Source organism: Schistocerca piceifrons, chromosome 5 (genome assembly GCF_021461385.2).
Source record: "Schistocerca piceifrons isolate TAMUIC-IGC-003096 chromosome 5, iqSchPice1.1, whole genome shotgun sequence".
Lineage (NCBI taxonomy): Eukaryota > Metazoa > Arthropoda > Insecta > Orthoptera > Acrididae > Schistocerca > Schistocerca piceifrons.
In genome coordinates, this window is record NC_060142.1 from 634681749 (window position 1) to 634692553 (window position 10805).

General features: G+C 42.7%; 1 non-coding gene across 1 annotated transcript; it reads left to right on the forward strand.

Annotated features, from left to right (window-relative positions):
• Window positions 1–204: 204 nt before the first annotated feature.
• On the forward strand, window positions 205–311 carry LOC124799727. Its single transcript, XR_007017075.1, has one exon. It is a non-coding gene; the product is annotated as a U6 spliceosomal RNA (small nuclear RNA).
• The last annotated feature ends 10494 nt before the right edge of the window (window positions 312–10805 follow it).

The following is a 10805-nucleotide window of genomic DNA, read 5'->3' on the forward strand; positions in this document are numbered from 1 at the left end:
GAGACTGTACTTTAACGCTTAACAGCAGAGTACACATTTCGGCGCATACCAGCAGATACATCTACCGGGGCAGGGTTTTATCCCCAAAGTATTTACTACCGCAGAAATACACATACACCGAAGCCATCAGCTTTTGAGTCACGCATTTTAAACATTTCAGACGGAATTTTATGTCCATTAGCATGTTACCCGTGGTCTAGGGACGTACTCGCTTTGGCGGTACATATACTAAAGTTGGAACAATACACAGAAGATTAGCATGGCCCCTACGCAAGGACGACACGGAAAATCGTGAAGCGTTCAGCCGGCGCGGTAGCTCAGCGTGTTCAGTCAGAGGGCTGCGTACTCTCTGCAATAAAAAAACTGAGTCAAGGAATCAACGATCAACTTGCACGGATGTCTTGTGACATCCACCCAGATCAAACGCAACGAACTATATCGAACACTAACCCCTCCCCCTCCCCAAAAAAAAAAGGTAGCGTATTTGATTCATAATCGACTTGTACTCGGTCCCGGGTTCGAATCACGCTGCTGCCTAAATTTCCATTAATAATCAGCATTGCTGACCGAAGACTTCCGACATAAGAAGTCACATTCATTCTACCAACGGCAACACCACGTCCACTGAATACAGTAAGCCTTGGCGTGCTCTCCAGCGTACGGGACAACGACCTTGACTGATGTATGTGTGTCTATACTGGGTGCGTTGAGACGACAGTGAACATTTCTGAACAGTAAATGAAACCTTTGATCTTCAACATATTTGTAAAAAAAACACCTCTAGGTTGTACGAGTATATGCATGCATGTAAAAGATATAACCTTGCATTATCAGTTATCCTGTTGCAAATAAAATAATAATTGTAGTCCTATGTGTAACTTAAAATTTACCAAAAATTTCTATCCGCCATCATATAGAAACTGACATGCGCTGCACTTTAAAACTGTAAATCTTTATGTGACTGAACAACTCAAATCACTCTCACCATTTATCGAGACGCATGCATGAGCGCTCATGCAACACCAAATAACAAAGAATGAGGTTCCCATCAATTAAATTTAGATTTATATTCCTGCAGCTCGTGCAAGGTCAAATAATAAGGCAGGCGACCGCAGTTAATTAAATTTTGATACACATTCCTACGGAATAATCTTCCCCTGATTACAGTTAACACTCTCGTCTATTCCATTTTTTAATATTAGTTTTATTTCGATGCCTGTAAAACTTCACATGTAGATTTCCCCCGAAAGATGATTTGAAGAGCAAAAAGACAATAGTAGCCCAATTCCTTACGTGCTGAAGAGCAGTATAGCGGAATCTGCTCTTGATAGGACCATCATGAGAAAAGTTAGCAATTTCTCCAAAATGACGACGACAATTAGAATCCGCTGTAAGTCTGAACGACTCTTTCTTCTTCCAGCAGGTGCCTTGGGGTAAATAAAACGTCCTCCCTTGCCACAGCTGACATCAAGCAAGAATTGAAAATCTACGAGGAACGAATACACCTGTTTCTCGTGACCCCAACAGATGAGATCCTGAACACTGTCTTTCTCAGCAATTGAAAGGAGATTGACTTTATCGTTGAGGAAATTTGCTTGGAGGCTGTCACTCTGAGGTAATAAAACTGCGGGACATGGCCATCTCACATCATTCTCTTTATTTGGATATCGGAGTAGAGTACGTCCGGTATACACGCCATGCAAAACGGATATATGTAGTAGTATACACTGTGCGTCCTATCTGGTGTTAATCGTAATTACAAAATCTGTATTTTTGTGCCAATAAAAATAATCTTCGATATGGTACTCTTATACAAGGCGGTAGTTATAGTGTCATTGAGCAATCGGAGGATTAAATTTCATTACGTAAAAACACACCAGATATGATTACGACCCACGACATACTACAATATCACTTTCCCAATAGAGGTGATGGCTCTTTAAGTGAATTCTCGCTTTATTTCATGTCCCATATTTTTCGTAACATTATAGGTCAGGATTTTACTGTAGAATATTTAAAGACGATAACTGCATAAAATGACTGTTTCTTATATCGTAATTAATACACAACGTACCTGTTATTCCATCTTGTTAAGTCGTGGACAAAAACGGTTTACAATAGCATTGCGTTTCATTTGATTGAGACGAACGAATCAGCGAGTGGAGGTAATAATCAGCAAGGACTCGCACGTGAACAGCAAAATATACCTTATGTGCGTGGTCGACTTGAGTGATGCTCGTTTCGCAACAATTCCCGCAAACGAAACGTCATTTTGACATCAAGCGCAATATCGGCGAACCCAAAGACTTATGACAACAAACGACATGAATACTGTTGCTCCTCAATTTACTCCAGCAATTTAAGCTGTCCTCTTATGTTTCTGCCTAGCCACAAACTCACAAGTCTCTACACATTCGGAAATAAAAAGAAAAATATTTGTGAGAAGAAAAAACAAATTTTATTGCAGCTCGTTTTAGTCGCAGCATTTAAAGCTGTACTCTTGGGTACCACACTAACCGCACGCTCGGAAATCTTCACATATTCGGAAATAATGAGCCGAATGTTAGTGAAAAGGCAGAATATGATTTTTATTTCTGTTCGTTTCCGTAGCAGCAGTTAAGGCTGTACTCTAACATTTCTGCCTAACATCACCTTCGGAAAACTCCATCCACTCGTAAATAAACAGCGAAATATTTGAGACAAGGAAGAACAGATGTAGAATATAGATGCGGATATGAATGTTAATGCTCCTCGTTTCACTCGCTTCAATTTAAACTGTCCTCTTAGGTTCCTGCCTAAGTGCACACTCGAAAGGTGGCACATATTCTGAAATAAAGAGCCAAATATTTGCGAGAAGGGAGAATACGAATATTATGGTTGCTCATGTAAGTCGCAACAATTTAAGCTGTTCTCTTAGGTTTCTGACTAACCACATACTCGGAAATCGCAAAATATTTATTTCATCTTTTGTTCTCAGATCAGACTGAATGTAAATAACATCCAATATTGCGGAACATACTTGTATTACATTCATAAGGAAGTAACAGAACGTGTTAACAATGATAACATGAAAAAAAGGGAATTGCATGTAATGGGGCGCGAACCAACAACTTTCGACGCCAGAAACCACGACGTTACTCATGACGCTAGTATTTAACCATGCGATGTTTAATTGTGGTCTTGATTATCATACTCTCTCCTGAAGGCTTGCGAACCAACAACTTTCGACACCAGAAACTACGACGTTACTCATAACGCTAGCACTTAACCATGAGATGTTTAATTGTGGTCTTGATTGTCATACTCTCTCTTGAAGGCTTGTGTCGTTGATGCGTTATTAAGTGATATTTAATGATAAGGTGTTTATGATAAATTTTCAGTATTCCTGTTACACTGAAACGGCATATTACAAATTATAAAACAAATATGTTTAATTATTTATTTGTAAATTACTGACAATAATTACTCACTCCTAAGATAGCACTCTCGTACGGAGGCATTACCCATCGATAAATCATTACGTGACATTTTATTATAGCAATAATTAAAATAAATCATTAAAAGAATGGCGTGTTTTTGTAAATCTCCGGTAAACGCGCATGAAGGTTCGTATCGAATTCTAATGTAACACGATCACGCGGTGGTCGATTTGTGTGTGACGTCAAAATGGCGTCACGTTTGCGGGAACTATTGTGAAACGACCTTTGCCCGAACAACTGATCAAAGATTTAACTGTTGCTCCAGGTGCTTAGTCGTCAGTCATTTTTCCAAATACAGAGGAGCGTGAATTGTCCGAATGTCGGTCAGCCGAACGTCCGCTTAAAGCTACGTTTTCCTAGCTGCGGGAATTTCCCGCAGTGAGCTGCGTAAAATGCGTGCGAGACCGCGCGCTCCACTCGCACAATGCAGACGTACCATACCGTTTTCCTAGGGTGCGCAGAACGCAGTGCCGCTGCGGCCTCTATTATGTATGCTGGAAACGTTTGCGTTTCTTCGGGAGGAGTGTGTCCCGCACGACCCAGCGTGTTGCTTGGTTGCAAGAGAGGGAGGCAAGGGGAGGCCATGACGTTTGGAACGTGGATTTACTGCAAACTTCGTAGATTTCTTAGTTCTCCACGAGGGCAACAAAATGTGTAAGCAGTAGCGCGTACTTCTGAAGCGTTATTGAGAAAATTGCAAGATAATTTCGGTCGCCAAATATATACCTGCGCGTGGCCATTTTTACCATGAACCGCCGGCACGGTAGCTCAGCGTGTTCGGTCAGAGGGATAGCTGCCTCTGCAATTAAAATACTGCGTTAATGGATCAACGACGAACTGAAACGGATGTCTTGCGGCATCCACCCCGAGCAGATGCAACGAACGAAAACGAACAAAATAAGATTACAAAAGAAAAAAAAATGAATAAATAAATAAAGTGGCTAGCGTTCAAGCCCTGTAATCTCTGGGTCGCTGGATCGAGTCCTGGTCGTAAGTTTTTTTTTATTTCCAACACAGTCATTTTCTTTACTATTTATATTACAATTGGTGTGATGGGAAAAATACGTAAATGTTTGCTTGTCCGTGATTTGAGAAATCCCTTATACCTGGAAGGAGCCCGAAACGACTTGTTACCTCCAAGTTTTGAACGACACAGACGGTTTTCAAAAGGTGTACAATTAATCGTCGCTTTCGACATTACGAGCACAAGTTGCCGGATGGCATTTTTCGTAAAAACATGAAAAACAAAGTCAAAAGGCACCAGCTGCATTGAATAAATGCTATGTTTCCGCACACGCAATTTATTTTGAGGTTTTCCGTGGAAAAACAAACCTCGTTAACATTTTCAAAAACCTCTCTTGCAGCCGATAATTTGGGAGCAAACCATGCGTAACGCAGCATTTCCTTAAATATCGGCGCTGATCATTGGTCATGCAGTATCGAGTGTATTTTAATAGTGTCTGCACGAGAAGCAATTTCTTGTTCTCTTTCGATTAAATACGAACAATTTTGATGACACGGGCAAGCATGCATTTTTAGTATCACTTTGTGCGTTTGCCGGCCGGGTAGGCCGTGCGGTTCTAGGCGCTACAGTCTGGAACCGCAGGTCCGCTACGGTCGCAGGTTCGAATTCTGCCTCGGGCATGGATGTGTGTGATGCCCTTAGGTTAGTTAGGTTTAAGCAGTTCTAAGTTCAAGGGGACTGATGACCTCAGAGCCATTTCAACCATTTTTGAACTTTGTGCGTTTGGTCGTTTACTAGACGGTAGTTATGAACATTATATTATTTCTGATAATAAAAATTTGTAGGCTGCCAGATAACTTTGTAAATTTAATAAAATTTCAACCGATTACACGTATTTTCCCATTACATCGATTGTAATGTAAATAGTAAAAAAAATGAATGTGTTAGAAAAAAAATGACAAGCAGGACTAGATAAAGCGACCCAATGATTACCGGGCTTGAACGCTAACCACTTTTTTTTCTCTCTTAATTTTCATTTTGTTCGTTTTCGTTCGTTGTATCTGCTCGGGGCGGACGTCGCAAGACACCCGTTTCAGTTCGTCGTTGATCCATTAACTCAGTTTTTTATTACAGAGGGCAGAACCAGTCGGCTGCCTGCACTTCATGGTAAAAATGCCTGCGCACAGGTATATGTTTGACGACCGAAATTATCTTGCGATTTTCTCAATAACGCTCGATAAGTACGCTCTACTGCTTACACATTTTGTTGTCCTAATGGAGTACTACGAGTGTACGAAGTTTGCAGTAAATCATCGTTCCAAACGTCGTGGCCTCCCCTTGTGAGCAGCAGCGAACTACTACACGTCAGTTGGAGCATTTGTTTCGCGCGCACGGGCAGCAACACATCAGGTAATCTTCCGATCTACTCATTGAAACATTCACCAGGAACGTCGGCTGGCCGCCTCTCTGCCTCAGAGGATGAGCCATGCATCGAGTTTGTTCCACAACAGCATATTTTGTAGATAATTTGGGCAGAAACAGGAAGAAAAATGAAAGAAACATGTAAGAAGAAATGTCTTTGGTTATGTTCAATGTAATACATTTGTTAACACACTGAAGCGCCAAAGAAACTGGTACACGTACCTAATATCATGTAGGGCCCCAGCGAGCACGCAGAAGTGTTGCAACACAACTAATGACTGAAGTAGTGCTGGAGGGAACTGACACCAGAAATCTGCAGGGCTATCCATAAATCTGTAAGAGTACCAGGGGGTCGAGATCTCTTCTGAACAGCACGTGGCAAGGCATTCCAGTTATGCTCACTAATATTCATATCTGGGGAGTTTGGTGGCCAGCGGAAGTGATTAAACACAGAAGAGTGTTCCTGGAGCCACTCTTAGCAGTTCTGGACATGTGGGGTGTCGCATTGTCCTGCTGGAACTGCCCATGTCGGTCGGTATGGACATACAATTTGAAACCATACTCGTCCGACCAGGCAATATGTTCCCAGTGACCAACAGTCCAATGTTGGTGTTGACGGGCCCAGGCGACGCGTAAAGCTTTGTGTCGTGCAATAATCAATGGTACACGAGTGGGCCTTTAGCTCCGTAAACCCATATCGATGATGTTTCGTTGAACAGTTCGCAGGCTAACACTTGTTGACGGCTCAACACTGAAATCTGCAGCAGTTTGCGGAAAATTTGCACTTCTGTCACGTTGAACGACGCTTTTCAGTCGTTGCTGGTCCTGTTCTTGCAGGATCTTATTCTTGTCGGAGCGATGTCGGAGATTTGATGTTTTACCAGATTCCTGATACGGTACACTCGTGAAATGGTCATACGGGAAATCCCCACTTCATAGTGACCTCGGAGACGCTGTCTCTTACTGCTCGTGTGCCGACTATAACATCACGTTCAGACTCACTTAAATCTTGATAACCTGCCATTGTAGAAGCAGTAACCGATCTAACAACTGCGCCAGACACTTATATGGGCGTTGCTGACTGCAGCGCCGTATTCTGCCTGTTTACATATCTGTATTTGAATATGCATGCCTACACCAGTTTGTTTGGAGATTCAGTGTATATTTGTACTGAGCCTTTAATAACAGTTATAATGAATTGCATGTTGTTGTCGTTATTGTGACGATTACTGTGAACGTCGATTAAAATTCGGCCCGTTGAAGTAATCGGTGAATCCGCTCCTCATAGTCAATCAGCTCTGACGTAGCTGCCGACAAGGAATATCATGGTGCTGTTGTGCAGTTCGGTTCATTAATTGCTGATACGTCTCCGTCATAAGCCAGGGGAAACTGACATTCTCCAGCATCGTCGAGCAATTTTTTGTCACTAAAATGTTATACGCTCTTTCTTCTTCACGACGTAGGAAATTTGTGCGACTGTTACTGCTTGCTGAGTACTCTTCCCGATGATCTACATCTACATCTACATCCATACTCCGCAAGCCACCTGACGTTGTGTGGCGGAGGGTACCTTGACTACCTCTATCGGTTCTCCCTAGTATTCCAGTCTCGTATTGTTGTTCGGTATGCCTTTGTGTGGGCTCTAATCTTTCTGATTTTATCCTCATGGTCTCTTCGCGAGATATACGTAGGAGGGAGCAATATACTGCTTGACTCCTCGGTGAAGTTATGTTCTCGAAACTTCAACAAAAGCCCGTACCGAGCTACTGAGCGTCTCTCTTGCAGAGTCTTCCACTGGAGCTTATCTATCATCTCCGTAACGCTTTCGTGATTACTAAATGATCCTGTAACGAAGCGCGCTGCTCTCCGTTGGATCTTCTCTATCTCTTCTATCAACCCTATCTGGTACGGATCCCACACCGGTGAGCTGTATTCAAGCACTGGGCGAACAAGTGTATTGTAAACTATTTCCTTTGTTTTCGTACTGCATTTCCTTAGGATTCTGCCAATGAATCTCAGTCTGGCATCTGCTTTACCGACGATTAATTTTATATGGTCATTCCATTTTAAATCACTCCTAATGCCTACTCCCAGATAATTTATGGAATTTACTGATTCCAGTTGCTGAACTGCTATATTGTACCTAAATGATAAAGGTCTTTCTTTCTATGTATTCGCAGCATATTAAACTTGTCTCCATTGAGATTCAGTTGCCATTCCCTGTACCATGCGTCAATTCGTTGCAGATCCTCCTGCATTTTAGTACAATTTTCCATTGTTACAACCACTCGATATACTATAGCATCATCCGCAAATAGCCTCAGTGAACTTCCGATGTTATCAACAAGGTCATTTATATATACTGTGAACAGCAACGGTACTACGACACTCCCACGCGGCACACCTGAAATCACTCTTACTTCGGAAGACTTCTCTCCATTGAGAATGACATGCTGCGTTCTGTTATCTAGGAACTCTTCAATCCGACCACACAATTGGTCTGATAGTCCATATGCTCTTACTTTGTTCATTAAACGACTGTGGGGAACTATATCAAACGCCTTGAGGAAGTGAAGAAACACGGCATCTACCTGGGAACCCGTGTCTACGGCCCTCTGAGTCTCGTGGACGAACTGCGCGAGCTGGGTTTCACACGTTCGTCTTATTCAAAACCCATGCTGATTCCTACAGAGTAGATTTCTGGTCTCCAGAAAAGTCATTATACTCGAACATAATACGTGTTCCAAGATTCTACAATTGATCGACGTTAGAGATATAGGTCTATAGTTCTGCACATCTGTTCGACGTCCCTTCTTGAAAACGAGGATGACCTGTGCCCTTTTCCAATCTTTTGGAAAGCTACGCCCTTCTAGAGACATACGGTACACCGCCACAAGAAGGGGGGCAAGTTCCTTCGCGTACTCTGTGTAAAATCGAACTGGTATCCCATCAGGTGCAGCGGCCTTTCCTCTTTTGAACGATTTGAATTATTTTTCTATCCCTCTGTCATCTATTTCGATATCTACCATTATGTCATCTGTGTGACAATCCAGAGAAGGAACTACAGTGCAGTCTTCCTCTGTGAAACAGCTTTGGAAATAGACATTTAGTACCGTATTTCGGCCTTTAGTCTGTCATCCTTTGTTTCAGTACCATTTTGGTCACAGAGTGTCTGGACATTTTGTTTTGATCCACCTACCGCTTTGACATAAGACCAAATTTCTTAGGATTTTTTGCCAAGTCAATGTACAGAACTTTACTTTCGAATTCGTTGAACGCCTCTCGCTTTGCCCTCCTCACACTACATTTCGCTTCGTGTAATTTTTGTTTGTCTACAAGGCTTTGGCTATGTTTATTTTTGCTGTGAAGTTCCCTTTGCTTACGTAGCAGTTTTCTAACTCGGTTGTTGTACCACGGTGGCTCTTTTCCATCTCTTACGATCTTGCTTGGCACATACTCATCTAATGCATATTGTACGATGGTTTGGAACTTTGTCCAATGATCCTCAACACTATCTGTACTTGAGATAAAACTTTTGTGTTGAGCAGTCAAGTACTTTGAAATCTGATTTTTGTTACTTTTGCTAAACAGAAAAATGTTCCTACCTTTTTTAATACTTCTATTTACGGCTGAAATCACCGCATTGTTGCTGATTCCCTGTTCTGCGTTAACTGTTTCAAATAGTTCGGGTCTGTTTGTCACCAGAAAGTCTAATATGTTATCGCCACGAGTCGGTTCTCTGTTTCAGTGCTCAAGGTAGTTTTCAGATAATGCACTTGAAAAAATTTCACTGGATTCTTTGACCCTGCCACCTGTTATGAACGATTGAGTCTCCCAGTCTATATCTGGTAGATTAAAATCTCTACCCAAAACTATACCACGGTCGCGAAATCTATTCAAAATATTTTCCAAAATTTCTTTCACGTGTGCTGACACAACAGCTGCTGAGCCAGGGGGCCTATAGAGACATCCAATTTCCATGTTTGAGCCTGCTTTAACCGTGACCTTACCCCAAATTAGTTCACATTTCGGATCTTCGTCAGTTTCCTTCGATACTATTGCACTTTTTATGGCATTAAACACGCCTCCCCCTTCACTGTCCAGCCTGTCTCTGCAGTATACATTCCAATCTGAGTTTAGAATTTCATAGCTGTTTACGTCTGGTTTCAGCCAACTTTTAGTCCCTAGTACTATGTGGGCATTGTGACCGTTTATTAATGAGAGCAATTCTGGGACCTTTCTGTAGACGCTCCTGTAGTTAACTATTACCACATTAATATAGTCATTTCCTGCTGCGTTTTGCCTAATGCTACCTTGTCGCGTCTCAGGAGGCGTCTTGTCGGGCCTAGGGAGGGAATTCTCTAACCTAAAAAACCCACATGTGCACTCTACACGTACTCCGCTACCCTTGTAGCAGCTTCCTGCGCGTAGTGCATGCCTGACCTATTTAAGGGGACCCTACATTTCTCCACCCGATAGCGGAGGTCGAGAAATTTGCACCCCATATCCCCGCAGAATCGTTTGAGCCTCTGGTTTAAGCCTTCCACTCGGCTCCAAACGAGAGGACCTCGATGGGTTCTGGGAACGGTACTACAAATAGTTAACTCAGATTCCAGCCTGCGAGCGAGGCTTTCCGCCTTCACCAAATCCGCCAACCGCCTGTGTGAACTGAGGATGACCTTTGAACCCAGACGGCAGTTACGGTGCCGACATGAGCAACAATTTGGAGTCGGGTGCACCCAGTGCTCTCTATCGCCACCAGCAGGGCCTCCTCCACATCTCGTATGAGACCCTCCGGCATGCAGACAGAGTGAACACTGGCCTTCTTCCCCGACCTTTCCGCTATTTCTCTAAGGGGCTCCATCACCCACCTAACGTTGGAACTCCCAATGACTAATAAACCCCTCCCCCGTGTGTCTGCTCGGACCTTGCTGAAGGAG